The sequence below is a fragment of the Anas platyrhynchos genome, chromosome 1 (genome assembly GCF_047663525.1).
Source record: "Anas platyrhynchos isolate ZD024472 breed Pekin duck chromosome 1, IASCAAS_PekinDuck_T2T, whole genome shotgun sequence".
In the NCBI taxonomy this organism is placed as follows: Eukaryota; Metazoa; Chordata; class Aves; order Anseriformes; family Anatidae; genus Anas; species Anas platyrhynchos.
In genome coordinates, this window is record NC_092587.1 from 94519776 (window position 1) to 94545912 (window position 26137).

The 26137-nt window shown below is 38.8% G+C and overlaps 1 long non-coding RNA gene across 1 annotated transcript in view; it reads left to right on the forward strand.

Annotated features, from left to right (window-relative positions):
* The window catches only part of LOC106016510 (uncharacterized), a 79016-nt gene that overhangs the window by 46760 nt on the left and 6119 nt on the right, over window positions 1-26137 (forward strand). The window contains exons 2-3 of the long non-coding RNA XR_003494780.3: window positions 17653-17782; window positions 19810-21873. This is a non-coding gene — a long non-coding RNA (uncharacterized lncRNA). The remainder of the gene's footprint in view (window positions 1-17652; window positions 17783-19809; window positions 21874-26137) is intronic.

Below are 26137 nucleotides of genomic sequence, written 5' to 3' on the forward strand. Positions count from 1 at the left end.
GACAGCCGTTGCCAGCAAGGTGCAGTCTGCTGGCTTGGCAAGCAGGATGCTTGCCTTGCGACGGTGTCCAGTTGGGTGCACTCAGCAAATATCAAAATGAAGTTAAAAAAAATAATAATTAAAAAAAATCTGTCAAAATCCAAAAGGAACTAATAGAGAGAAACACAGCTTGACGTGCTTTTGTTGTGTGTGGGTTTTTTTGTTTGTTTGTTTGTTTGTTTGTTGAGTAAAAATAACTAAATGAGTTCAAAAATAATATTTTCCATCAAAGGGGTGCTTTTGCAGCTTAGAACAGTTAACAGGGGCCTTTCCATTTTGGCCTCAAATTGTACCAGGGGAGGTTTAGGTTGTAAATGAGGAGACATTTCTTCTCAGAAAGAGTAGTCAGGCATTGGAAAGGGTTGCCCAGGGAGGTGGTGGTGTCACCGTCCCTGGGGGTGTTCAACAAAAGGTTGGACATGGTGCTTAGGGACATGGCTTAGTGGGTGACATTGGTGATAGGGGGGTGGTTGGACCAGACAATCCTGGAGGTCTTTTCCAATCTTGATTCTGTGATATTCTGTGGAAATGGAAATATTCTATTTCCATTTCAAATTTCAGTATATATTTCATTTGGCTTTGTTTATTTCTTTAATTATCCTCACCATCTTCATCTGTTATCATGGGAGATCCACTGAATAATACAGCTCCCTGTAATAGAAGTTCATTTCTTCAACCATAGTTTGGCATGTGTATGTATATTCAACTGTAATGACATACTTGTATCATTCAGAGGTGAGCAGAGAATTAAAACTTCCTGCAAGAAGCGCCTTGGTGATCTCTTTTCCTTCTTATTATCACTGCTGGTAGATGGCTGTGTATAAAATTCTGAGACTGCGGATTCCAACCCTGGCACACACTGCAAGTTGCTGAAATTCTGGAGAATGCTTTAACCACTGCTTAAAAAGGTGTGTTCATAAGTGACAGGAAAGTACCTAGGCCTGTGTTCAATCAAAGCTTATGAGATTTTTATGCTTGTTGTATAATCATAAAAAACAGCTTGAAGGACATACTCAGAGAGTCTCAGCTGTTTGTATTAGAAAAAAAGAAAAGGTCCTCTTGCAGCAAATAACTGGGGGAAAAAAAAAAAAAAAAGAGATAATGTGTAAACCTAATTTTCCTTAATCCAATACATTCTGCATTCTAATCAAAGCATGCCTTCACAGGATGATTCTCAGCTAGTATGCATAATTAATTTACTAATGCAAATTGAACAGTCCAGGTGATAACTCCTGAAAAAAAATAATAAAAATACCTCTGCAGATAAACTCAGTTTGTTTGCTGTTTAGTTAAATAGTTGAAAGTTTAGTTCCTGCACCCAGTTCCTGCGTGCACATCAGGTTACTGTCTGCTCTGGGGCAGGCCCCTTTAGTTGCATTATCCCGCAAAGTGGCAACCCACTTATGGTTCATGTTCTGATCATCTGGCTTGATTGATGTCGCTTGATCTTTTTCTTTTTTCTTTCTTTTTTTAAAAAGCTATTATGCACTCACAGGTCCCATTTACCTCAGCTGCAGAGTAGCCAGGAAATTGCAAAACACAGTTATTAAAACTCTGAAATTAATATCCCATTGACAGTACTAATGGAGGAGCCAGGGCCAGAATGGCTGTATAGACTGAGCTGTGGTCTGATTTACTGCATCCAGAGAAGACGACTCTCACAGGTCGAAGGTGAGCTGCCTTTGAAGGAGAGTAGGAGAGAAGTATGCGCTGTTGTGCTGCCTTTGTCCGCAGTGATCAGAGTTGTTTTATGACCCGAGGTCTAGGGGATTAGGGAAAATTTGAAACCAGATGAGAAGGAAACCAGATATGCTAACAGGTCCGTCAAGAGCATAGTCTGATTTTGATTATGTAAAGTGTGCCAGTGGGGCAAGCAGAGTGCAGGAGGCTTTGGCCATTCTGAAGTCTAAATTTTCAAGAAAACCAATTCACAGTGACGGATTTGATACTGAAACTTGGAGAGACGAGGGAAGGTGGTGTCTTGCAGAATCTGATGTGGCTGTTAACTGGAAATGCTAGGGTGAAAATTGTGGTTTTACGAGGCTTGAAAAGGGCACGAAGACCTGTGCTGTCCTTAGGGATAGATGTGACAACTGGTGCAGTATTGGTGATGTGTGCTCTGTAAATAAACACATTTCAGATAGCTTTGGGCTTATAGGGTGGTATCTGCACCTCCTAATACTTCAAAAGAAAGCTCTGAGTGCTGCTTAGACCTCTAAGGGATGTTACCAAGTGTCCCCTACTTCTGTGTGAGTACAGCCATCCCTGTTGACTCTGCATGGCCAGGAGGGTCTCCTGCACCACTGAAGCCAGTATCAGGGGATGAGCCCTGCGTGGCTCCATGGCTCCACGCTCACCTCACTCCCGTGTATCCCCGAGAGCTCTTTCACAGGGAAAGCAGAGAAGGGAAAGAAGAGCCAGTTTGGGGGATTTTTTTTTTTTTTTATTCTTTTCCCCCTGCTTAGTGATTCTGCTGCAGCTGCAATAGTTAATGACGTGCTGAAAATGGAGCTGTTATTCAGCATAGGGGGAAAAAAGCCTTCCCTCTCCTGGCTCCCCACAGGCTCCACGAGTCACTCAGAAGGGTCTGGGTGGGGAGGATATTTGGCTGTTAGCTCAAGCAGCCTGATGAGCAAAGCTTGGGAGTTTCATAAACAAATAGCTAGGCAGCTGCATCCCACCCAGGTTGGTGATGGGAGGACAAACTGCTAGCTCTGTGAGATGTGGCTGGAGATCTCCTTAGTCGCTGTGCTCCTGGCTTTCCTCTGCAGTAACCGGAACTGCAAGCATTCTCCTACATGCAAGCAGGGACTTTCTGTTTAGGATAAAGCCATTTGCTTTGCTTTGCATTTGGCAACCAAGGTGTTGACATTTGTCTTGTTTTGTTTTATTGCACTTCTCACAGCTGTAGACATTCTCCAAACCAGTTATTGCTCACAAATAAACATGGATGTGTAAGACATTTGCTAGCGTATTTACTTTTCCAGTGTGAAACTAATGAGTGACATCATTCCTTAGCAGCTGTCTTGGTTGTGCAGCCCTTTCCTGCAAGGATCATGTACTGAGCCTGAAAAAGAACAGATCAAAAACCCATAGAATGATAGCAAACATATACGTTTAGCCGAACAATTAATTGAAATAATAAATGACTCATTTCTGCTAGATCATGAGTGAATCTGAAGCCTGGACTTCCTGTCCTGTGCAAAGAGCCCTGGGAATGTTTGTTTAAGTGGGAAACATGCTCTGCAAGGAAATGGGTAACTAGGGACCTCAGGAGTTCAAAGCTAAGGTCCTGCAGAAGAAATACCAAACCCCAAGGGCCATGCCCTTAATTTGTGTACACCATCGGTTACAATTTATATACATCAAAGATCTGTCTCTCGATGCTTGTTCAAATTATTTGATCTTTTTGAGCTAGCAAAAGTTGATCTTGATTTTAGTCTAAGAACTTCTGTCTTTTCAAGCTCTAATGGCAGGTAAAATAATGCTACAACAGTGGCCAGCTTGTTTTAGTTGTCTTGAAACAAAAAGGGTAGAGATATGCCTAGACAGAGAAGAAATTATCAAAAAATTTAAACATATACATATTTAAGAATAAATCTAAATTGCTTGCCTCATATCACCAAAGGCTGGAGAAACAACTCTCCAGTGGTATTTTGTAGAAGCAGCAATCAGTGGAGACTAGCTCTGATCTGCCAATAACTTCAGCAGTGTTTTGGGGGAATTAAGTAACACTTTTATTCAACATATGTGCTTTCTGCATATGAGAGATACCTTTGTGTCATTTTTTTGGTCAGATTGTATCTCCAGAATCCACTCATGCAATATCACATCCTATAGCATGCTCCGGGGGCAACTTGTCAATGGAATTGCTTCTTTCAGCAATGTCTTGGTGTAGCTGCAGACAGAAAATCCCAAAGAAATGTCAGCAATGCCTGAAATAACAAGAAAAAAGTCATTTTTGAGCTATTTTTGAAGGAGATAGCCACTTCTCCGATTGTACGACAATGAAGCTGTCACAGACTTGAGCAGCCAGTTAGCCCCAGGACACAGTGCTTCTGACCTGTGTGTTTGCATGTCAGATGTCTGAGTTGTAGCACAAGCATCTCCAAGAACAAGAGAGCTGAGGTGGTCAGCTGTATTCATCAAAGATTGATCAAATCTTTGCTTGTATCTACATTTCTTGTGATTTAGGCGAAGTATTAAATGCAGCAAGAAATACAACTTCCATGTTGAAGGTTGAGATCAACCTTTGTGGGGTAATCAGTCCCAACAGCACTCTGGGGTACAGCTAGAGCTCTTGGAGAAGCTGGGGCGATAATAGGGTCTGTGCTTAAGGGCTATCTGCTGAAAAGGCTTGGCTTTAAACTCTGCAACGATGTAGATATCTTCTGAGGACTTTTGGTAATTCATTTGTTGCAGCAGGAGCAGAATGAGCCCTTCAACAGCTCTTGGACCTGAGTGCATCCCAGTTCCTCTCTTGGGTGCTCGTCCTCAGTACCTCTGGCTAGCTGCCCTTCACAATTATGTGCTTAAATTATGTGGGTAGAAAAAAGGCTGTTTGCACTTTTAACAGGAGAAGCCTTTTGTTCATCCATTTATGTGGAAGGATCTATGGTGGGAATGAACCACCACAGAGACACCTTGAAATGCCTTCAACTTAATGAAAATTTGGTATACCAGATTCTGGCTGATCGTAACAGCTCCCAGGAAGGATTTTCAGCTGTAGTTTCTGTGATTTAAATCCCATGCCTGATAACAATGTACACAAGACATTGCCTATCAGGAGGCTTGCATAAAATGAATTGGTGTTACAGTACAGTTTCTGGTAAACCTCATCACACAGAGAATGTGAACAGCATTTGTGTCCCAAAAGCCTTTTCACTGTGTGGAGGACTGACTCCGTCTGGTTGACTGCTGTTAGTTTCCTTGCTGGAAATGACCTCATGTACAGCCCTCAAAAATTACTCTGCATTTAGCGTACTTAGTTGCCTATCCTCTGATGGGGCAAAATACCTATTTAAAAAAAGAGAAAGGAAAAGCCTGTGACATATAGTCTGATTCTTACACCAATATGAAAGTTATTTGCATGTTTCAGTAGTGCTCCATTTTGCAGTTCAGCAGCACTGGAGAAATTGAAGCCCTCAATGAATTTACAGCTTTATAAGGAATACAGCAAATGTTAGCCAAACTGGTTTTCCCTTTGACTCCAGGATATTGATTTGAAACACAAGCTCTGCTAGACTTTGGTTTTTCATTTTTAACCAGGAAGTTTATTATAAAGGAAAAAATACATGCTGCAGGAAGAGAGAAGGCTCTGGTACTTTCCAAGTCAGCATTTACGTGACTCGGGTTCATTTTGAGAAGAATAATTTATAGTGGTGTGAATAAATAATAGCAGTGAGTTCTAACTCTCCAAACACGATACATAATACCCTGGGAAAATTTCCTCTGCTGCGTGCTAATGACTGATTGTTGGCTTTTATGTTGTGAGCCACTGTAACAAGTAAATCATCTGAAAATAACTGACGTGCTCAGGTTTGTTTAGGCAGCACGTGTCAAACTGCATCTTCAAGTCAGTGTGCGATACGAGTTCAGTTTGCTACTGCAGTCAGTGTGGTCTCTTTGCCTGCCTTTGCAAGCAACCACATGAGATCAGCTGCTGAATTTAAAAAATCAATGGTTTGGTGTGATCTGAGTAGCACGAATTTGCCATTGTGTCAGCATCACTTCCTGTGGAAATTAATACATCTGGACATCAGTTAGGTGCCTAACTCATCTGGGAAGATCATCCACATTAATTTTAAGAGCAATGGTGAAAATATATTCCCTCATCTATTCAATTTGTGTGGAGAAATATTTTCAAGCTGTCATTAGTTATGCCTTGTTGACTGCTCCTCTAGCTGGATCTGTGGAGGATAAAGAGCTTTCTTATTTCTCTTCTTGCAGCTTTACTGAAATTACTTTTTCTCCTCTTTTTTTTTAATCCTCCAGCAGGAGGGTGTTACATGCTTCTCTCCTTGCCCACCACTGCTCCTTAGCTATAAGAGAAAAAAAATAAACTTTGTAATAAAAGGAGATTATATAAATTGTTGCCTAGCTTTTCAATTGCATATTTTCATTGTTGCTAGCAAGTCATCTTTTGAAAGGTAAAGCTGTCTTTCTCTGTCACTTGCAAGGGACCTAAAATGCTCGGGCAAAGTGATAATTGGGCATTGTAAACTTTTCCTTGCCCAGAGGGGCCTAAGTTACTTGTGCTGGCTCTCTGTTAAAGCAGAGTTTTCTGAGTTGTTTTCAGAGAAAAATGAAACAAGTATAGTTCAAAGCACAGCCACACAATTTACAGGAACAATGAAAATTTCTCTCCATTCTGCTAACGTTCTTATCCCAGGTGGCAGATGACACATTCATTTGTCTTGAATTTCTCTTTGGTTGTCCTCGTTGTAATACCAAAGCACTGAGGTTTTACTGTTAAACAGAGTAACGTAGGAAGAAAATTGTGGCACTATCAATTTGTGACTTTTGATAAAGGAAAAATTCCTTTCCATGTCACAAATGAGATTTTGTTTTTACATTTCTTTCAACTGGGTGACAATGCAGATTTGGATTTTGAACTGCTTGATGTGAATATCTGCTCTTAACTGGGTTAATAACCCAGTCCTATTTTATGGAGGCTACCAAAATCTCTCCCAGCTATGATAATGGCTATGGGTCAATGCAGATCTGAGCCAGTCTTCAAATGGTGACATGGATTTCAAAGGTTTCATCTCTTATTTTCACTTCTTTAAACCAGACAGTTCCTTTGCTTATCGATTGTTTTAGTAGAATTGGCTTTTTTCATTTTTGTTTTCCCCCCCTTTTTTTTGCTTATCTTCACAGAAAGATCAGCCTATCCAGTGAACCAAAGAGAGAAGCTACCCCACGGATGTTAGATGAGTGATAGTATCACTGAATATGTTTTTTGCCTGCTTTAACATCTCATAAAATATTAGCATCATTTTTAACTTGGTATTGTTCTGAGGGCTGGTTTCCTGACTGCTTTTGAGTTCAACCCTGATCCACTTGAGGAGCCAATGCACTCATTTGAATTCAGTATTCAGTGAGCAATTCTATACGGCGATCATATGCAGAACTTCTTACCATCTGTCATCTCTATGGCTTCTCCTGGCCCAATGCAGTTTCCATGGTAGTCAATGGAAATTTTTGAGGCTGATTGCACAAAGCAGTACACCCAGCAGAGGAGAGAAACAATCACGGAAGAACACACTTTCTTTGCCTTTCTCTGTGTTGTATGGAACATGTTGTAATCCCCACCTAGCAGATGGGCACTACTGTCCCCATATTCGTCCCATATTTTCAAAGGGATGGAGAATTTTAAAACCGGATCTTCCAAACACCAAGTTAGGAGGCTAACTCTGATGCTATTCTTGAGAATGAAGCTGTGGGATAAAAGCAAGGGCAAAGCACGGGGGAAATCAACTAACACAGCAGCACGTTCACAGATTGAGAAACAAAGGTACCTCCGTACCTCCTTTGACAGCTCTTTGCCTCTTTTTCCCCATCTCTGAAATGAGCAGGCACATCCATGACTCTTTGCCAGAGCAGTTCCAAATCTCAGTGTTCATAAATCTTTTAATCTCCAAAAGGCAAAGAGGAATAGTCTTAAGTTGGATACACAAAACCTACTAATAGGAAATATGTATGTATAGGTATCCCTCTAAATCCTTCCATGGTTATGTTGTTTTAAGAAAGGTATGTGTGTGTTTGATATATCATTAATACAAGTCCTCCATTGTTGCTACAGCTTTTCCAGGAATTGAAAAATTAAAAAATCATGTTGAGCAAGGTTCTCAAATTATTTGAAATATTATAATCAAGGGCCTGGTATCTTGACTGTGTTGTTATCTGCTTCTTGTACCTCTAATACAAAGGTAATACGAGAGCTGGCACTTTCAGTCTCTTTGACCCTCTTACGATTGAGACCAAAACTTCACCAGAAGAAAGAGATCTGCAGTATTTTGAAGTGATTTTCACAGACTTTTTGACTATTATCTTTTTTTTTTTTTTCCTTTCTTCAATTTGTTCTTTTTCTGTGCCATAAAAAATCACTTTCCCTCCTCTGGAGAGATTTTTCCTATCCCATGCCCTCTCTACTCTCAGTTTCCCTGACCCTCTTTTTACCTTTCTTTTCACACGGTACACAATTTGGGTTGTTTTCAAACAAATCTGAACTTTTACTTTGTTCTGATTTTATTTGTGGCCTGAAAAACAAAGTGCATTAACTTGAAACAGACACTGAGCTGCCTATGGGGGTAACTTGTAAAGTACTGATGCTTGGAAAGTTCCCAAAAGAAAACAAAGCCCAGCAGTCTTGCCTTGTTTGTAAAGCTGATGGAGATCATTGACTCCAAAACCTTTGCCATCTCCTCCTAACCAGCCCCCTAAAATAACAAATACATGGGCTATGTCAAACAGTTATGGTCTTCTGAATCATGAGCCAGACAGAAGAGTGACATTTAGACTGTTCCTGCACATAAACACTGGTAGTTCCATTTTGGGGCAGCTCTGTCATGCATAGCAAAGCTGTGCAGATTTACTTGCACTATGAATCTGGCCTGATGTCCCGTAGTGAACAATGGAAGTGATGGATCTGGAAAACAAAGTTGACAGCCTGTGGCATTAAGTACTTCTATTATTTTTTGTGTGTCTATTGCTTCCTGATGATATGCTAGGCAATGTACAAGCAGGAAAGTATTTTTCACATACCTGAAGTTTAATTTAGAAAGTAAAGTTGGAGGAACATGTAATAGGCAATGGGACCTGAGACCGGGCTAGGGCAAAAAGTGATTTTGTAGTTGTGATGTACTCACAAGTCAGTGGCTCAGATCACTTGTGGCTTGAATCAGCCTGTGGAGCATATACATGCCAATCATGACACTTTAGCAGTCATTCAGCTAACAAAATAGAGTAACGGGCTGTAAGTTAATTTTTTTTATATATTTGTTTTACATGCTCGTGTGAGAAGAATGGTATTAGCACAGGCAGATCCTGCAGGGTAAATGTTTCTAATGATAGCCTGGAACAAAGCAATTGCTTGCTCAGAACTGGAAATTTGTCAGTGAATTTCACTTCACCATTAAAGAAGCTGTGAACCATGTCATAGAAAAATGTCACTCTTCAATGATGTCGCGTTGTAGATACAGTTTCAAAGTTAAAGCAGAGAAAACTTTGCAGCCTTAATAGGGGTCCTGAGATCTAACTTGTGCACAGAGCCAGCGAAAGGCAAGGACACCTCTAAATATAGTGCTATCCAATGCTAACAGGCAGGGACTTTTTTTCCTACTCAAATAGAGTGATACACAGGAGCACTAACAGAAATGCCATTCATTTCTAATTCAATTTCAGATGTAGCAATAGTGTTTCTGATGTTTCTGCTGGTAAAATCTGGAGATGTGGCTTATCCCTTCATTGTGTTTCCTATAAAAAAAAAAAAGGGGGGGGGGGACGGAGGGTAGAGAGAGATTCTTTCTGCTTCCAGTTGTATTTATCATAGTCTCAATATCTGTTTGCTTACAATTAAATTCAGGCTTGATTACCTTACCTCACTCAATCTGTCAAGAGTGATGCTTATCACAAAACACTGGGCAGCTCACAGCACAAGCAGTGTCCTCGCTGCCAGCAGCGCCAAACCTTCAAACTCAAAAGTTCTTCTGCAAGGACTGATATGCATTTGAAGGGCTGCATGCCAAAGATACATTGCATATTAGATTTGACTTAGAGCCTGTCATACAAATTAGTGGGGATCTGAATCACAGAATACTTTTTTGTTGATTTCCCCTTTGTGCTTACCTCACATGCATTTTTTCTTTTTTGTTTGTCTTTCCCTATCTTTCCTTCTTCCTCTCTCCCTTTTACGTTATTTTCCTTGGACACAATAAGAAATGTAGTTCACCTATATAGACGTGAATACTCATCTAAAGAAAGCAACATGTAATAGGTAGTCATACTCAAAGAAGTGTTTTGTTATCTCTCACCTGCTGTACACAATGGATGACTTTGATAAGAAAAGGGATGCCAAGCACCTCATTTCTCTCTTGCAGTAGTGTAGCTCTTTGGAGTGACTCCAAAGCAGGCAATGGCTTTACACTGTTGTAAACACTGACAGGCGAAGTGAGACACCAGCCCTGCAAATTTCCTATTGCAGCACCCTCTGTTCCACTGCGTTATGCAAATGTCTTGTGCACGTTCACTGATCTCAGCATTTCCTTTTCAGGCCCCATCTATATGGAATTACTGAAGTCATCTAGGTAATAACTTGAAAGAAAATAGACTCATTCAATGAAAGATTTTGAAATTGCAATCAGCTCTTGAAAGAGGGAGTGAAATCAGGGATGAGTAACAGATGGTGATGGCGGCTAATCTTTCAGCCTATTATTTTACCATATGGGGGTCTCTGCCACAGACTTTCATGCTGAAACTAAAACAGAAATTAATCATTGTGTGACAATATATTATTTAAATAACTATTGCAGTGATATTTGCCTCTATCTAGAAACCATATGCAAGAGCACAGGCTCCAAAACAAGATACAGCTGCATGTAGGCTGTTTTTGTGGTGAAAGGCATCATAAGACTTCAGAGGAAAAAAGGCTATGCCATTTAGTTTACACGAAGAAAATTAATTTTCTGGCTATGCTAAGGAGTCTGTGAAAGGAAACCTATACAGAAACACTTGATGGACTCTAACAGGAAATGATAACTTCTCTGTGGAGTTAAATAGAATTACATCACATGCATAGGAGTCTATAAGGATGGTTAAAAAGAGAAATGACTTTGTTCTTTATTATGTGGGCTGTCGCTCAGCTGGCCTATATCCACTAGAGACAAAAGTGCTCTGATACCTCTTATCTGAGAAGTCTTCTCTGTGGCCTTTGTAACTCACCTCCATTCCACTGCAGTAAACATCTCCAAATTTGCGTATTAAATTCCTGTTAAAGTTAATACGGCTCATCTACAAGAAAAATACTCCAAAAGCAGTTGTATCTTTTCTGTTTCTCCTGTAAATATTTCTTTAAAATGCTATCAAGGTAAGACCATTTCTGCATTGGCAAAGCAGAACAAACATGCTAGATTTCCAGTTTATTTTCCTACTAGTTCTCTTGTCTGTGGTTAAATGTGATAAGGAGAAAGACCAGTTAAAAAACACTCCTGTCTCTGTCTGACTTACCAGAGTGCATTCCAGAACTCACATCGGCTTAACTCAGTTGTACTATGCATGGTAAAATCAAATTTAAAAACAAATATTGGGCAATACAAGTTCAGCTGCTGTATGGTCATGACTAGAGAAAAAGGCTAAGAATGGATCATATATTCTGTACCAAGTCCCATGACTCAAGCATGCAGAGAAAAACTCTTAAGAAGAGGTCAGAAATCAGGGTATCCATCCACTAAAAGATCTGAACATTTAGTTGACTGAAATAGAGAAAACTGTCCTCAAGACAGAAGATGACTAATTGACCAAATCCTATTACTTATTTATAGCAGTTTGATGTGAATTGCAGCCATGAAGTCTTCACTTTATTTTTTGCTCCAGGCACTCTTTGTTCCTTATCCAGCTCTTTGCCCCTTACCTACCAAGATGTCAATTCATCCCTACTGTGCTCCACTCTTGGCATCACCATCCCAACATACAATGAACAAAAGGACATACATGAATAAGAGAAAGAAAAGCCATTGTTGTTCTCCAGACCCAATTGCTATAATTGCTGAGAAGCATAATCTCTTTTGTGGTTTATTTGTATTCAGGTTACATTGGTTTTGCATGCAAAAAAAAAAAAAAAAAAAGAGAGATTTCATACTGTATTCTTAAAACACAACTCAGTTCTGTAACAGGAGCCAGAACTGTGACTATGCTGCATAAGATTTTGAGCTCTCATTTTCCACAGTTTGGGCTCAGCCTAACCATGGCTAATGTGCTGAAATGCCATGGTCTGTTTGTGAGATGTTGCCAACAGCAGACTCACAACCACACTATAAACATAAGTAATTGTCATTAGTGGTTTGGAGGTGTATCCTTTTTATTTGAGGAGTATAAACAACAAGAAAGCTAGAGTTCAAAAATTAGCCACGAAATTTTGAGAGGCCAAAGAAAAGCAAAGGTAAATGTTGCATCTCTGAAAAATCTGTCTCCCTGTGTATCTATTTGGTTCCTTCTGTGCAAAAAAGGCATTATCCTGTGTGTGCATGGTAGGAAAGAAACATGTACAATCTGACCATGTATTTCATGCACAAAGTGCTGACAAAATTAACATGAGGATTCATCACAACTTACAGTCCTGCAACTGTCATCAGTGAACTGGTTTCCTCTGAACTTTTCCTGTGCTGCTTTTTACCCTTTCTCTGCAGCTAGCAAGAAGACACTTTGTAACCTAAAATCCTGTGAGAGGAAAATGTGGGAGAGATCCCAAAGAACAAGTCATTGTGCACAAAAAAAATTAATCAATCGTTATAAAATCATTGTTCAGCTTAGCCTAATGTTGTGGTTAGTGGTTAAAACGTCCATGGACATACCTTCTTTTCATTTAACTTTCTTTTAATGCTGATCCTTGTGTGATCCAGCATGATTGATCATATTTTACATTACTATTCAAAGTGTAAACGAGACCTCTTCACTACCTTTCAAATCAAAGAGTGAAAGTGAGTTGAACCACAAAATGGTTCCAAGTAAAATAGTTTGGGTTAGAAACTCTAAGATGACTCTGAAGAGTGTTTGTGTTATTTTTTTTCTTGCATTCCCCAGATTCTGCAATGTATTCCTCATTTGGCATTTCTTGAACTTTTGTGTTACCTCTAGCCTGCCTTTCAAACATCGGTTATCATGTTACTCTCTGAATTCAAGTAGAGGTTTAAGTATTTGTAATGTAATAACAGGAATGATATGATATTGTTTTATAATATAAGCATATGTATAATATAATAATAATAAAATTATAAGACAATAAACTTGAAAAATAAATATAAAATAAAGCCTTTCTTTCAATTTAGGAAGGGGGGAAAATTTGGTGTAGGAGAAATCATCTATTTAGTACCGAGCAACGTTTCCTGGATGGTCACGTTGAACTACTTTACAGCATGGTGCCACACAGTACCAAATATTAAATTAGTGTGAATTAAGTGGTTTGGTACCACAGTGCCAAATTTTAAATTAATGTGAATCTTTTATTTCCTTTTTTTTTTTTTTTTTCTGAAGGCCTTGGTCATACAAACACAACTACAGTATGGGCCTATAGTGCTACACTGAACCTTTCTGCTGGTTCCTAGAGATCAGTAAGGAAGGAAAAAGAAATGTTTTCACTTAACAGAAGAGAACCGTTTTACTCACTTTTCAGTATAAGCCTGCCTATTGTGTTTGTGAAACATACTTGAAAAGGCATAAACTGAAATTACAGTCTTATCATCAAAACAGACTGATTCATGGTTTATGTGCAGCTAATTGCCTACTACTTAACCCACTTCTAGCTGCATCCCCATATGCAGCCTGTTTCAGTCTTTAAATGCTTTTGAGTTATTTGAGGAATATTAATTTGTTCCTCAACCCAGAAGGGTGCCCAATTGTTCGGTCAGCTGTTAAAAAAGGGAAAATAGTCATTTGCACCAGGCAGCTTTCTTTCTTCCATTTGATCAGATTACAAATGATTAATCAAAACTAAAGACTTTTCAGGCACAGGCAGTTCTCCATATTTGAGGAGTCCACATTATTTAACTCAGTGTATGCATTTTGTGAAGTGTCATTTGCTATTATTATGCATTATTTATGCAGCAGTAGCCCCTGAATCAATTAACTCAAACACTGCTGTAGCTTGTACCATCAGAACTTGTAGTCTGAGCAGAAACACATGAACCCTATATTATTTAGGTAAGGAAAGTTTATTACTTTTACATTTATGAAGTCTCGGTTCTCCTGTGCACTGTAATCAGAGGTGTCTTTTACTATCAGGACCAGGAGGTGAACTTGTAACCACTTCCAAAGGACTCCAGACTCTTGCAGCCTGAACGTAAAATTCTTAAAGAGCTGCAGAAGCTGTAATGTATTGTGACTTTCATTCTGTTATGTTACAATGTATTTTAAAGCAATTCAGGACAGTTTAGTGCTAGAAATCAGCGTATTGCTCTTAAAGCCAAATGAATGCCAAATGAGCTTCATTTGTTAGCAGAGCTTTCTAAGGACTTGGTCTTCTCTGATTCCTGCAGGGGAAGACCCTCAATGTGCTGCACGATTTTGTAACACTTCAGCTGACTGTTTCAAATATGGGTTCTGTGTTGCTTAGACTGTTTGAACCTCTTAACTCCTGAGTAAAAAATGAATGAAACAAACTAATATGCCAGGTTGTACTTAATTGCTCATCAGCACCAACTTAGAAGAATCGTGTTGCCAATATTTGTAGTTCCTCTGAATGGGCAATAAAGACATCTAGAGAACAAGCCCATCACAGGTGGTGATTTGGTTATTCTCTGAAGCTGTTTGCTCATAAAAGCAAACAGGTTGTGATTGTCCTTGTGGGGGAATAATGCTCCTATGTTTCAGGAATTCTCTTTCCCTTTGGTGTCTGTTTCCCTCCAACTTGATAGTGGCACCTGATTATGTCTCTCTTGGTGAGTTAAGGGTTCAAACACCTCTGAAGAATTTGATCTGAAGAAGTCTTTGCTTGCCTTCATCCTTCTACTCAAAGTTTGTGTGAGCAACATTAGCATTTGTTCTTAATGAATCTATAGCTGCCCTGGAGCGAGCAAGGAGGCATGCTGAGTGGAAAGCTTGGCATCAGCACTCAAACTGAGCACTGAGTCTGGCTTTGTACACCATGACCCTTCGAAGAGCAATTGAATTGCAGTTTGAAAGTCCACGGTCCCTCAGGGATTCTGACCCATGTGGTGTGAAAATGAAAGATGACTTTTCTAAGTACAGGTTCATTCTCAAAGGAGCACGAGGGTCAGCTTCACAGTGCTGTATGCAGCTACTTCAGTAAATCACGGTGGTTTCCAAGGGCCTCCAGCTGTGTTACAGCTCTTCTGTTGCTACTCCTGGAATATTACTGGAGAGAAAGGAAGCATCTTACACAAGGGATGTGATACTATAAATGTCATTGCTCTGAAATTGCCTACGTGAAAGCACTTTTTTTGGGTAGAGAACTTTGGTTCTACATCGGTAACCAGAATTTCTCTCTCTTTCTATGTTGGCTTGGCCTGATGTAGTAGCAAGGAACAATGTGGGAAATAACTTTTCTTTTTTTTTTTTTTTGCTAAAATGCATGATTTTTGTTGTTCCATATCTGAAAAGTAAGAAGTGAAAATAGTTGCAAGACGATTTAGAAGGCTAATTCACCAAGATGTTTTTGTTTGCTTGTTTCACTGAGCCCTACCAATAGTGCCTTAGACCTAAAACTTTTGTGCTTTAGTAAACAGAAGTTGCAAAAAAAGTGACATAAGGAAAAAAAGAACAGGCAATTTTTTTTTTAAAGACACTAGATGCACATTAACACAAGAGATGGATAGATGGAAGCTATTGATAGTGTACAATCCAATATTCTAGCTTTAAATGTCCAGAGAAGGGTGACGAAGCTGGTGAGGGGCCTGGAGAACAAGTCCTACGAGGAGCGGCTGAAGGAGCTGGGCTTGTTCAGCCTGGAGAAGAGGAGGCTCAGGGGCAACCTTATCACTCTCTACAGATACCTTAAAGGAGGCTGTAGTGAGGTGGGGGTTGGCCTGTTCTCCCAAGTGCCTGGTGACAGGACGAGGGGGAATGGCCTAAAGTTGTGTCAGGGGAGTTTTAGGTTAGATGTTAGGAAGAACTTCTTTACTGAAAGGGTTGTTAGGCACTGGAACAGGCTGCCCAGGGAGGTGGTGGAGTCACCATCCCTGGAAGTCTTCAAAAGACGTTTAGATGTAGAGCTTAGGGATATGATTTAGTGGGGACGGTTAGTGTTAGGTTAGAGGTTGGACTCGATGATCTTGAGGTCTCTTCCAACCAAGAAATTCTGTGATTCTGTGTGATTCTGTAAATTCATTTTGAATCCTGCCTCTTTAATCTCTGCAAAATTTCTGATGGTGACCTCTACTTCTTGCATAATTACTGCTAATGAAAATCTTACAGTGACCCACTGAATTGAAAAGCTATTTAAATACTTTTCATCCAGCCCCAAGTTTGAATTCCCCATTATCTTTGGTGTGCTTTTTCTTATAGTGACAAGCTATGAGTGTTAACAAACTGGCTGCACTGGAGAATCATTAAGGTATTGATTACAGGTGGAGGCTGGGTGAAAAAATTCATCCTAAATGCCACCCATGCTCCCTTCATTTGTTACATTAGTATGCTTGCAAAGGCAAGAATTTTTGGAAAAGGGGAAGAAAAGTGGAATTGGTGTTTTACCCTCTTTCTCCTCTTTGCACAATTAATGTAGCCTTTTTGTGCTTCATGTGATTCAGTCTTACTTGGGCAAGGGCTACATCTGGGAGAGAAAAGAAAATAAGATGTATAGGCAACTTTTTGGTCAAGCTGCCTTGGTTTGAATGATTTTGTGCAGGCCTAAATCAGTGGGAGATACTGCCCAAAATGTTTTCTTTAGCTATTACTGCCTGGAATTGAAGCAAACTTTTGCGGAGAATTAAGGCATGAGTGAGTCTTGAGTCTGTATCCAAAAGCTTTAGCTGGTTTTGTTTTTATTAAAAGAGTGTCCAGACATTATTTCCTGGCTCCAAACCTGACTGAAGAAGTGGTCTGGTGGTTAAGGCACTTGTGTGTGGCCTTTGAGAGCCTGATCTGCTACCCCACAGATCTCCTGTGTAACCTTTGGTGTTGCTGCTGTCTCTGGGTACCTCAGTTTTCCATTTACTTTAAAGTTGCCCTTCCCTGCTTCTGGGAATACTATAAAGACAAATGTTAGAAAATTCTGTAGTGTCTGAGCCTTTCTGAATGGGGCTATTAGAGAGCTGGTTAGTTGGAAGAGGCTGTTGTGACACAATAGGTGGCAGGCCCTGGGAGGGCTATGGATACAGACGAAAGAGCATATTGATCCAAATGAGGGGAATAGTGCTTATTGGGGTAGGCTGAGGCATGCAGTCCGGGTTTGATGGCAGCAGCGGCCCTCTGTGTGTGGCAGGATGAGGGGGCATCTCGGGCCATGTCGACTACACAGCAAACCCCTTGGCTAAGTTCAGTTTTGTCTGGCCTTTTAGAAGAATCAGCCCCCGCTAACCCTGGCTGGCCACCGACCTCATGCTCTCATCAGAGTGGAGTCTGCCCTCACTTCATGAGTTTCACTGCTTCATGAGTTTCTGCCTCAGCTTCATGAGTTTCACTGTATGGACTGCAATCTGTTTTTCACCTGAGAATCTCAATTTTTATTGGAAAAGAAATACATTTTTGGCCTCTGTGGCTTTTGAAAAATGTAAAATATGTAAACTTTCCATACTATGAAAGCGGGTGGGCAAATAAAAAGAGCCTAGCATGTATTATTTTTAATTCTGCTTTTAAGCATACCTCAGAATTTTTGAGACTTGACTTTTAATTTCTCTCTCTCTTTCTTTTTTTTTTTTTTTTTTTTTTTTTTTTAACATTTAGAAGTGATAGTGACACAACTTTCCACAGCACTGTGGAAAAACAAGTGAAGAGGCCAAATCCTGCCCTCTGCATGTGTATGTGTATCTGGAGTCATGTCATGGAAAAGGAGATTACTTCTGGTAAACAGAAGGTGTGTGTCTGGCCTCTGGATTTGGAGAGAGTTTCTAATCTCAAATTTCCTTTATGTCAGCTCATGTAACCATAATTACCAGACACTGATCCCTCTTATCCCAGTCTTCTGGTTGACATCTGCACAGGATTCTGAAATCCCAAACATATTCATGTGAACCTGTGCAAGTTCTCTGGTTGTGGAAATTTTCTTTTAATTTGGGGGATTTATATATATATATATATATATGTTTTTTCTGATCAGGTGCACAGAAGAAGCCTGGTTCCCACAACTGAGAGGAAGCAGTTTCTTCATGTTCATTCTCCTGGGCAGTAATTACAATTTGTCAGGAATGCAGTTTATTTTGTAATTCAACATTTCCCCATAGCACAATTGTGTAACACCTATACAAATATTTGTTCCTGTTAAACTCTTGGAAAAAAATAAAACATAGTGGAGGTCAAAACAGTTGCAGCCTAAGGTACTTATAGGAACATAACCTTTTCTTCCCCTGTCCTTGAATCTAGTCCAACTTTCATTAAAATTGTCACTATGATTCTTGTTGACTTGTAGGAATAATTCTAGACCCTAAATATTTGTAGTTCCTGGCGGTTGCTATATTGACAGCCCTAATCTCTTTATATATTCAGGTGGCATAGGAGAGGTAAAGCAGGACTGTCATCATTGCTTAAGTACAAATCTTATGGGACAACAGCTGGGCATCAAATGGACTTCAGTTCCTGTGCTTCTGCAATCACTGTTTTTTCTGATTACAGTGCTGTTAAAGGAACCAAAGTTGTTTTTGTTTTTGTTTTCTGATTAATTTTGTAGAGAAGCCACTTCTTGTAGTGTTAGGCTAGGAAAATTATCACCATCTTGTATATACTCTCGAACCATAAGGTAAGAAGAGGTTAACCTGATAAATCCAGCAGCAGTGGTTATTTCTTTCTGGGTCTCGATGAAGTCTTTAAGAGTAAGCATTCAGACCAGAACAAAAGATGTGCAATATGTTACTTGCAATCCATACCCGTTAGGCCAAACAGATGAGGGGTCTTGGAGTAGCTTCTTTCTCTTTAAATTTATAAGAGGATGATGACCTTTGACAAGAAATGTGGCAGTTTTGGCTCAGAAGTGCTATTATTCGTTTTCAGGACCTTCTGAAAAGTAATGAGGACAAAGTGTCCCAGGGAAAAAACAATGTTGTTTGTTTTTTAAGGAAAGCACAGATAGGATTTCATGTGATCATTGGACAGTTGTAGTATTATGAAAAACAACAACAACAAAAAAGTTAGAAAATGGGAATGTAGAGCAAGCAGCTGTAACTTTTTCCCCACTTTCTCTTTAATTTCATTTGGAGGGAAAAGAAGACCAGGGTAAGAAACGATGTAGGAAATATCATTATTGAATATTCATAGCCTGCTGGTGAAAAATGAGGTGGCTATTAAAATATATGCTGTTCTCATATGGAAATTAGGTGATCATATGTCTATCCCCATCAGGAAGCAATGCAGTTGAAATGACTGTCAAACTATTTACACAGTGATGGCTCTTATTTAAGCTGCCACCACTACAGTACTCTCTGCATTATCACAGTCTTCTGCCTGCCACATGGTACCTAAACAAAACAGGTGGAAATGCAGACTAAAAAAAAAAAAAAAGTTCAAGAAGACTGTGAGATTTGGGTCTGTGTTTTGGATGGACTGTATGAAATATTTTAAATGTCGTATTTTTGTAAGTGATATTTCAATGTAATTTATCTAGAAGAACAAATTGTGGCTTTATTTTTTGCAGCACCTACTTGTTTGCACAAAGCTTTTATTTTTTAAGAGTGGCTCCTCCTTTTTTTCCCCATGTAGAATGGGAAGTTGCTTTAGCTTTTCAGATTAAGTGATAAAAATGTTTTGTCTTCTTGTGGTCCACACATTCTGTAGTGTCTTCTGAGAGCCTGTAGCAATCTGATTGACGTGCATAGCTTTAATGCTTTAGGGAACACAGTACTGTCTTAACATTTTTGTTTATTTGTTGTTTCATTTTATTTTGTTTTTAAGGAACTGATGCTTTTTGCAAGCATAACATCTTTTCATGTCAAACAGAATTCCTGCAGATATTTGAGATTTTATGTGATCCAAATCAGCATCAATCCAAAATAGAAGACACATCCAATGGTGGAGCAGCCAATGTTCTTGATATTAGAAGAAAGTAGAAAATTTTCAAGGAACTGAGAGCCAGAAAGCTAAACCTGGGAAGAATGCTCCAGAGAAGCTTTGCCAGGTGGGAGGCACCAGCAGTGCTCTGAAGCAACCACCTACTTCTTCAAGGATGGGGATGAACCAGTGAACCAAGTCAGTGCTCCCCATTAGATTGCTCCATCGTCTCACTGGTTATGTGGATTACTGCAAGGCTGCAACCACTGTAACACTGCTGCTGTGGTATGATATAGTCTGCATGCCTGGGCCACACCTAAATTCATCCAGTTGATTTCCTTATCAAAGTTTGCCCTTTTAGTTCCGAGCAAAATAAAATAGAGATTCACTTTAGCTTTGTAATTTAACAACAGGGCTTGAACCTTATCTTTTTTTGTCAAAAATACTTCTAAAGGTAATGACATTTCAGTTGTTCTTCTGAAGCACTTTGCGTCCATAAGAGCCAGCTGAAACTATGATATTCAGTGCTTGTGCATGTACGTGTGTATGCACAGAGCTTACAGTAACAATAAGAAATTAGATATAGTGAGTTAGGTTTTAGTTACCCTTGAATGGAGAATTGGAGATAAAAACAATAGCAAAGCTGCCATTCTCAAGTGTTTGCTTTTGTTCAAAAGCTAGGAAATCAACCCGGAGTCAAAAGTTTAAATAAAAAAGAGATTCTATCTATTTGGATTCCAGCTTTAAAATATGGAACTGTACATTTCCAAGTTTTTTCCAGCAACATTGAGAGTGGTATGTCAAATACATTTTTTTTTTTTTTAATAATTGTATTTCTGTGAAAGGAATTTCTTCTAGGATATCTGATGTACCCTACCCAGGTCCTTGGTGGCAAATCCCTTGTCTTTTTTCTACATTGCACCTCTGGGTCATCGACAAACTTGTTTCTATATTAAAAAAAAAAAAATGACTGGAATTTGGAGTTATGTTCATTAAAGGTTATTTCTCGCTTACTGTGAAGTTAGAATTTGCTTATAGTCAAAAAGTGGAGATGTTTTATCTTCTACTGGAATAGTAAGACTACAGTTTTAAAATAAATAATAAAACTTAACTTGGTTACACTCAGGGAAAAAATATTCGTGATGAAACTATTCATACAGTTTTATCCCATAAACATTGTTTTCTATTTAGCTCAATTATTTAAAGGGCTGCCTAGGGAGGTGGTGGAGACCCCATCCCTGGAGGTATTTGAAATATGTGTGGATGCCACACTAAAGTTTAGTGATGGGACTCAATCAAGTTAGTGGTTGGACTTGACAATCCTGAATGTCTTTTCCAGCCTAAATAGTTCTGTGATTCTGTGATTTAACTACACTTTACGGGGTGTAAATGTTCAACAGAAGTGAAGCTGGGCTGAGGGTGTTCAATAGGATTATTTATTAAGGATGACCTTCACCTGGAGTTGCAGGGCTAAATTTAGTGAGCCTGCAGACAAAGATTGTACTATCTCAGAAACGTTCTTTGTCCTTTAGAGGTAAAAAATAGTCAGTCCGTACAATAATTCATAATCTATGATGTTGTAACCTCTGAATAATATTGTCTTATAGTACTCTAGATGATAGTCACAGATGAGCTTCTGAGCTGAAACAGTTACCTGGACATAGCCAGTAATGCCTCAGTTAACTGTATTCTTAAATTAAACTTGACTATGTACAAAATAACAGAAAAATCTTTAAAAAGTTAAATAACTACTACCATCTAATGTTTATATGTTGTTATAGTGGTTAATAATGCTTTCCAATAATGTATGCGCAAGTCTGTCTTTTCAGTAATAACTAGATTGCAAGAATAACGGATGTAGGAACTTTCATAACCCGATGAGTCCATTATGGAATTATATCATTAACTCACGTGCAAAACTAATCATATGAAGAATGTTTATGCTGCAGTTGTTTGAGAAGAACAATGGTGAGTTAAAAGCTTTTTGTCTTTTTTTTTTTTTTATTCCACTGATGCTTTATGCTATATGAACTCATCACTAGAGACATCAAAAATCTTTAAAAATTGAGTTACACAGGTAACATGACCAGGATGTGCCCAGAAATCTAATGTTTGATTTATTTATTTTTAATTAGTGAGTGCTTTGTGTAGTGCAGTGAAACAAACCGTGCTTGTCAGTGTTTCTCCTTTTAATGTAGTTTATGAGAAAAGTCCAGCTTTTGAAGCATTTAAATCAATGTAATTGCCTTTGACATGTCTGCTGCTTTTCATATTTTTCTCTCCAAAATGTATTTCTCTTTTTGCTGTCTGGTTCTTCTTGTATATCTGTTCTCTTTCATCTTCATATTATCTTTTTTAGTCCTTTCAGCTTCCTTTTCTTGTCATCAGTAAGGTTTCAATAGATGTTGTTTGAATCAGAAATGTAACACCACTGCACCATGAAGGTCCAAGCACCATAAGGTTATAGGGATGTCTACGCTATAGTCATAGGACAATAATGCAGATAGCAATGATAGCTTTAAGCTGGGTAGCTTGGTTAACAGTAACCAAGCCACCATACGAATCAACATGAGCTCATGTGGCGTACTAAGAGAAGTCTGCAGAGTAGTTGTATGCTAAGTCCTGCACAGCCTTCCCTGCTGGGAAGTTGTACAGTAATTTTGAGCATTCCTGTTCAAATCAGGTTCCTCAGATTTGGAAGGTCATTGTTGGCTGAAAAAGGTAAATCTTTAACATTGTGCATGCACAAATATTTATACATCTTTAGGTGTGAGTTGTCATTCCACTGTGTCTGGAACCAGGATGGCTGTCCTTCTCTTCCAGTTGAGTTTTTTTGTGCTATAGGAGCTTTTAGTTGTGCTCTGGGTTCACAATTCATGTAAGTATGGAGATTAATTAAGTGAAAAATAGATACCCAAGACACTTCCAATTAATGCCTTAAGTCAGGTATAGACCATGGATCCACAGGTGAAAGATAAATACTTAAATGATTTACTAAATCACACATTCCCTTTCAGCCACTGTTTTAAGGGCATGATTTTTGCCAGTTCCATATACATGCTTCGAGAATTATTCACTTCAGAGCTTCTTGCCTGGTCAGTTTTGCAGTATATTTTCCCAAGCACTGTCGTACATGCTCACGTTAAATCTTTCAAATTCCATCACTTTGTAAGATCTGATTAAACCTTTTAGATCTCAAGGTAGACATTTTGCATATATAAAACATTTTCAAATGTAAATCCTTCTGTCTTCTGGGGTTCCCCACATGAAAGTTATTTTCCATAATCTTTTCAGATGCTTCTGTTTTCATTCAGGAAATCTATGATTAATTTAGGGGGAACCTAAGACGATGTGAGTTTCTTTGTACTTGAGTCTTCTACTATAGAGAGGGCATGCTTTTCAGTTTCAAATGTAATTTTTTTTAAAAAAGGCAACTTTCAAGATGTCTCCCCTCCCCTCCTCTCCTTTTCAGAGGGAGTATTTGGAATCTGTTCCAACACTCCTGAAAGTCTAAAAGGACTAAGGATTAGAAGGGAAGACTATATAGCCAAAGACAAGCCAAGGAGGTGATCAGAAATGAAAAAATATTTGTCAGTAAGTGGAAACCCAAATAAAGAACATAGAAAATAGGATAAAATTTCTGGCAAGCTATATGTGAAACCATAATAAAGCTGAACAAAAAAGATTCTGAGGAGCTAAGGTGCAAAATGTGATAATAAAACTTTTTTTCAAGTACATCAGGAGCAGGAAGCTTGCCAGCAAATTGATGGGGCCAATATATTAATGAAATATAACAAGACCACTTTAGAAGTACAAGTCTGTAGCAGAAAAGATTGCAAATATTAGATGAGTAAAAGTTCATGATGGAGGGGCTCAAAGAAGTTTCCTTGTTGGAGCCACACTTTGTTGGGCCTGCCATGAGGAACTAGATATTCTTTAAGGTCCTTTCTAGCCCAAACCTTTCTATGGTTCTGTTCTATGTAGTCTGATAGTAAAGGAGACGAGAATAAATCAAAGCAATAAAGGGCCACACTGGAAGAGTGCAACTCACACAAAAGCTCTAAGGAATCTCAAAGAGTAGTCAAACTCTTCTTGTATGTCAGCACTTAAGTGATTCTTGTTTTAGAGGTATATTGACATTCTGTATATGATGCTGTTTTTAGAAAAGGCTTCAAGATAACCAGGGAATTAAATATTTGCATATGACTTCCATACTTCCAAACTTGTATAAACTTCCTTTATTAAAGTAAAAACAAAACAATAAAAAGAAATAAACCTAAGCTTATCAAAGAGGAAAAAAAAAAAAAAAAAAAAGAAAAAAAGAAAAAAAGATGAAGTTTGATTCCTATTTCTTTTGTATGGGTAATATGAATAAGGCAAATAGTAAGTGAGACCTGTGAGGCCATTTATTGATGGACTCTTATTGTGATGCTGGATCTATATTCACTTAACATATCAGAACTTCATCTGAAGTTCTATGAAAGTATTCTGAACAGTTGTTTAGATGACATTGAACTTAAATGTTTATCATTCTTTTTAGCATAAAATTGTGTGCAATGGCAGAGTTATATTTCCTGTATGCTTCAAGGCAGTTTACTTGCAAATTGCAGTAAGCTCTCAACATGAAATGTAAGGTCATGAGGGAGGCAAGACTCTTACAGAAGATAAACTAATAAAACAGTTCTCAGTAATTCAGCCAAGTTAAAACGTACACACAGCCATCTATTTCCAAATATCCAAGGATGAAATAAAAATACAGAAACACTAATTTGGTCCTTCGCAGAATAAGCTAGTATTGTGGCTAGATTTTTATAGCAAAACAACTATTTCTATGTAATTATTCTAAATTCAGTTGAAAAGTAATACTGTTTTTTATCATTACTTGACTTTTGACAGGAAACTGCCTTCTGTTCTACCTTGACATCTTACCAGACCCTCAGTCTAAATAAGACTCATGCAGTGCACAGTTGAGATAAAGAGTGGAAAGGAGGAAGTAATACTGCTTAAGAATTGTACAGGGACTGTAAGATGCTTGGTGGTTCCCACTTCCATGTCTGGGAGAAAATCTCCATATGTCCGGGAGAAAATCTGGTGTTCCCACTTCCCTGTAGTATTACTGTGGCTGATGTGAAAGACGGGCCTCAGCTCTGTTCCCCATCCCTTGTACTCAAGGGAAAAATAAGAATAAAGTTTATTGTAAGTGATATTTTTGGTTAAGACATACAAGGGCCACCTGGTCCCTGCCTGATCACCAGCACAAGCCAGAGCAGTCAGTTTATATCCCATTCCCCCTGGTCCCTTTGGAACTCTGGAAAACAACAAAAAAGCATAGAGCTGTGTACTTCTTCTCCTCTTTTCTTCAACCCCTCTTCCATTCCTTGGTGCGAAATCTGCCATCTACATGGGAGTCTGAAGCATAATTGAGGAAAAATACACTTTTTTGCCTATCTTGTGTCTCCTAAAAAGCTTATCATATGACTTAATTTCATGTGGCCCTTCTTGCCTTCTTTTTTATAGCCAGTGACATAAACAGACTGTACATAAACAATCCTATGACCTATAACTAGGTAAGGTCTGTGTTGGCGGGGCTGTGTTCAATAATAGCACAGTCAAAGCTCTGACTACTGTGCAATAAAATTCCTTTTATCTATGCAGTGCAGGGCTCTGGCTTTAGCAACATTTTGAATGTGAAGATGTTGCCCAAGATGCCTGTTGATATAAAGCAGATGTGTTCATTTCATCCCAGCACATGTTGTCTACACAGGGTTTTGATGATGATTTTATGTGGACTTACGACTTTCATTTTGAGTGAGATTTTGCTTTTCATGCCTTGGTTTTGGTGTTGTTTTCAGAAATACGGTAGTTTCTTCTAGTGATATCACTGTGACAGATCTATCTGAATATATAGGAGACCTTCATTAGAAATGGTGAGTTGGCATCCAGCTGTACTTAGCACAATCTGAAGCCATGTAACTGTAAATACTTCTTTAGAGCATGTCCGGGGGGTTCAGGTAAAAGGTTGTTGCTTCTGTAACAACTTGAATACCTGATTTCAGTTTCCTTTATGGTCAGATACAAAACCTTAATCTGGGTGCTCTGCATGCTAGAATTGCATGAAAAGCCTTCAGAAATGACCAGACCACTGAGAGACACTTGGAAATATAACCAGCAAGGATCCCTTGCTTATCCGAGGTTGCATCAGAGTATATTTCTGATGCTTTTTTATGAAACA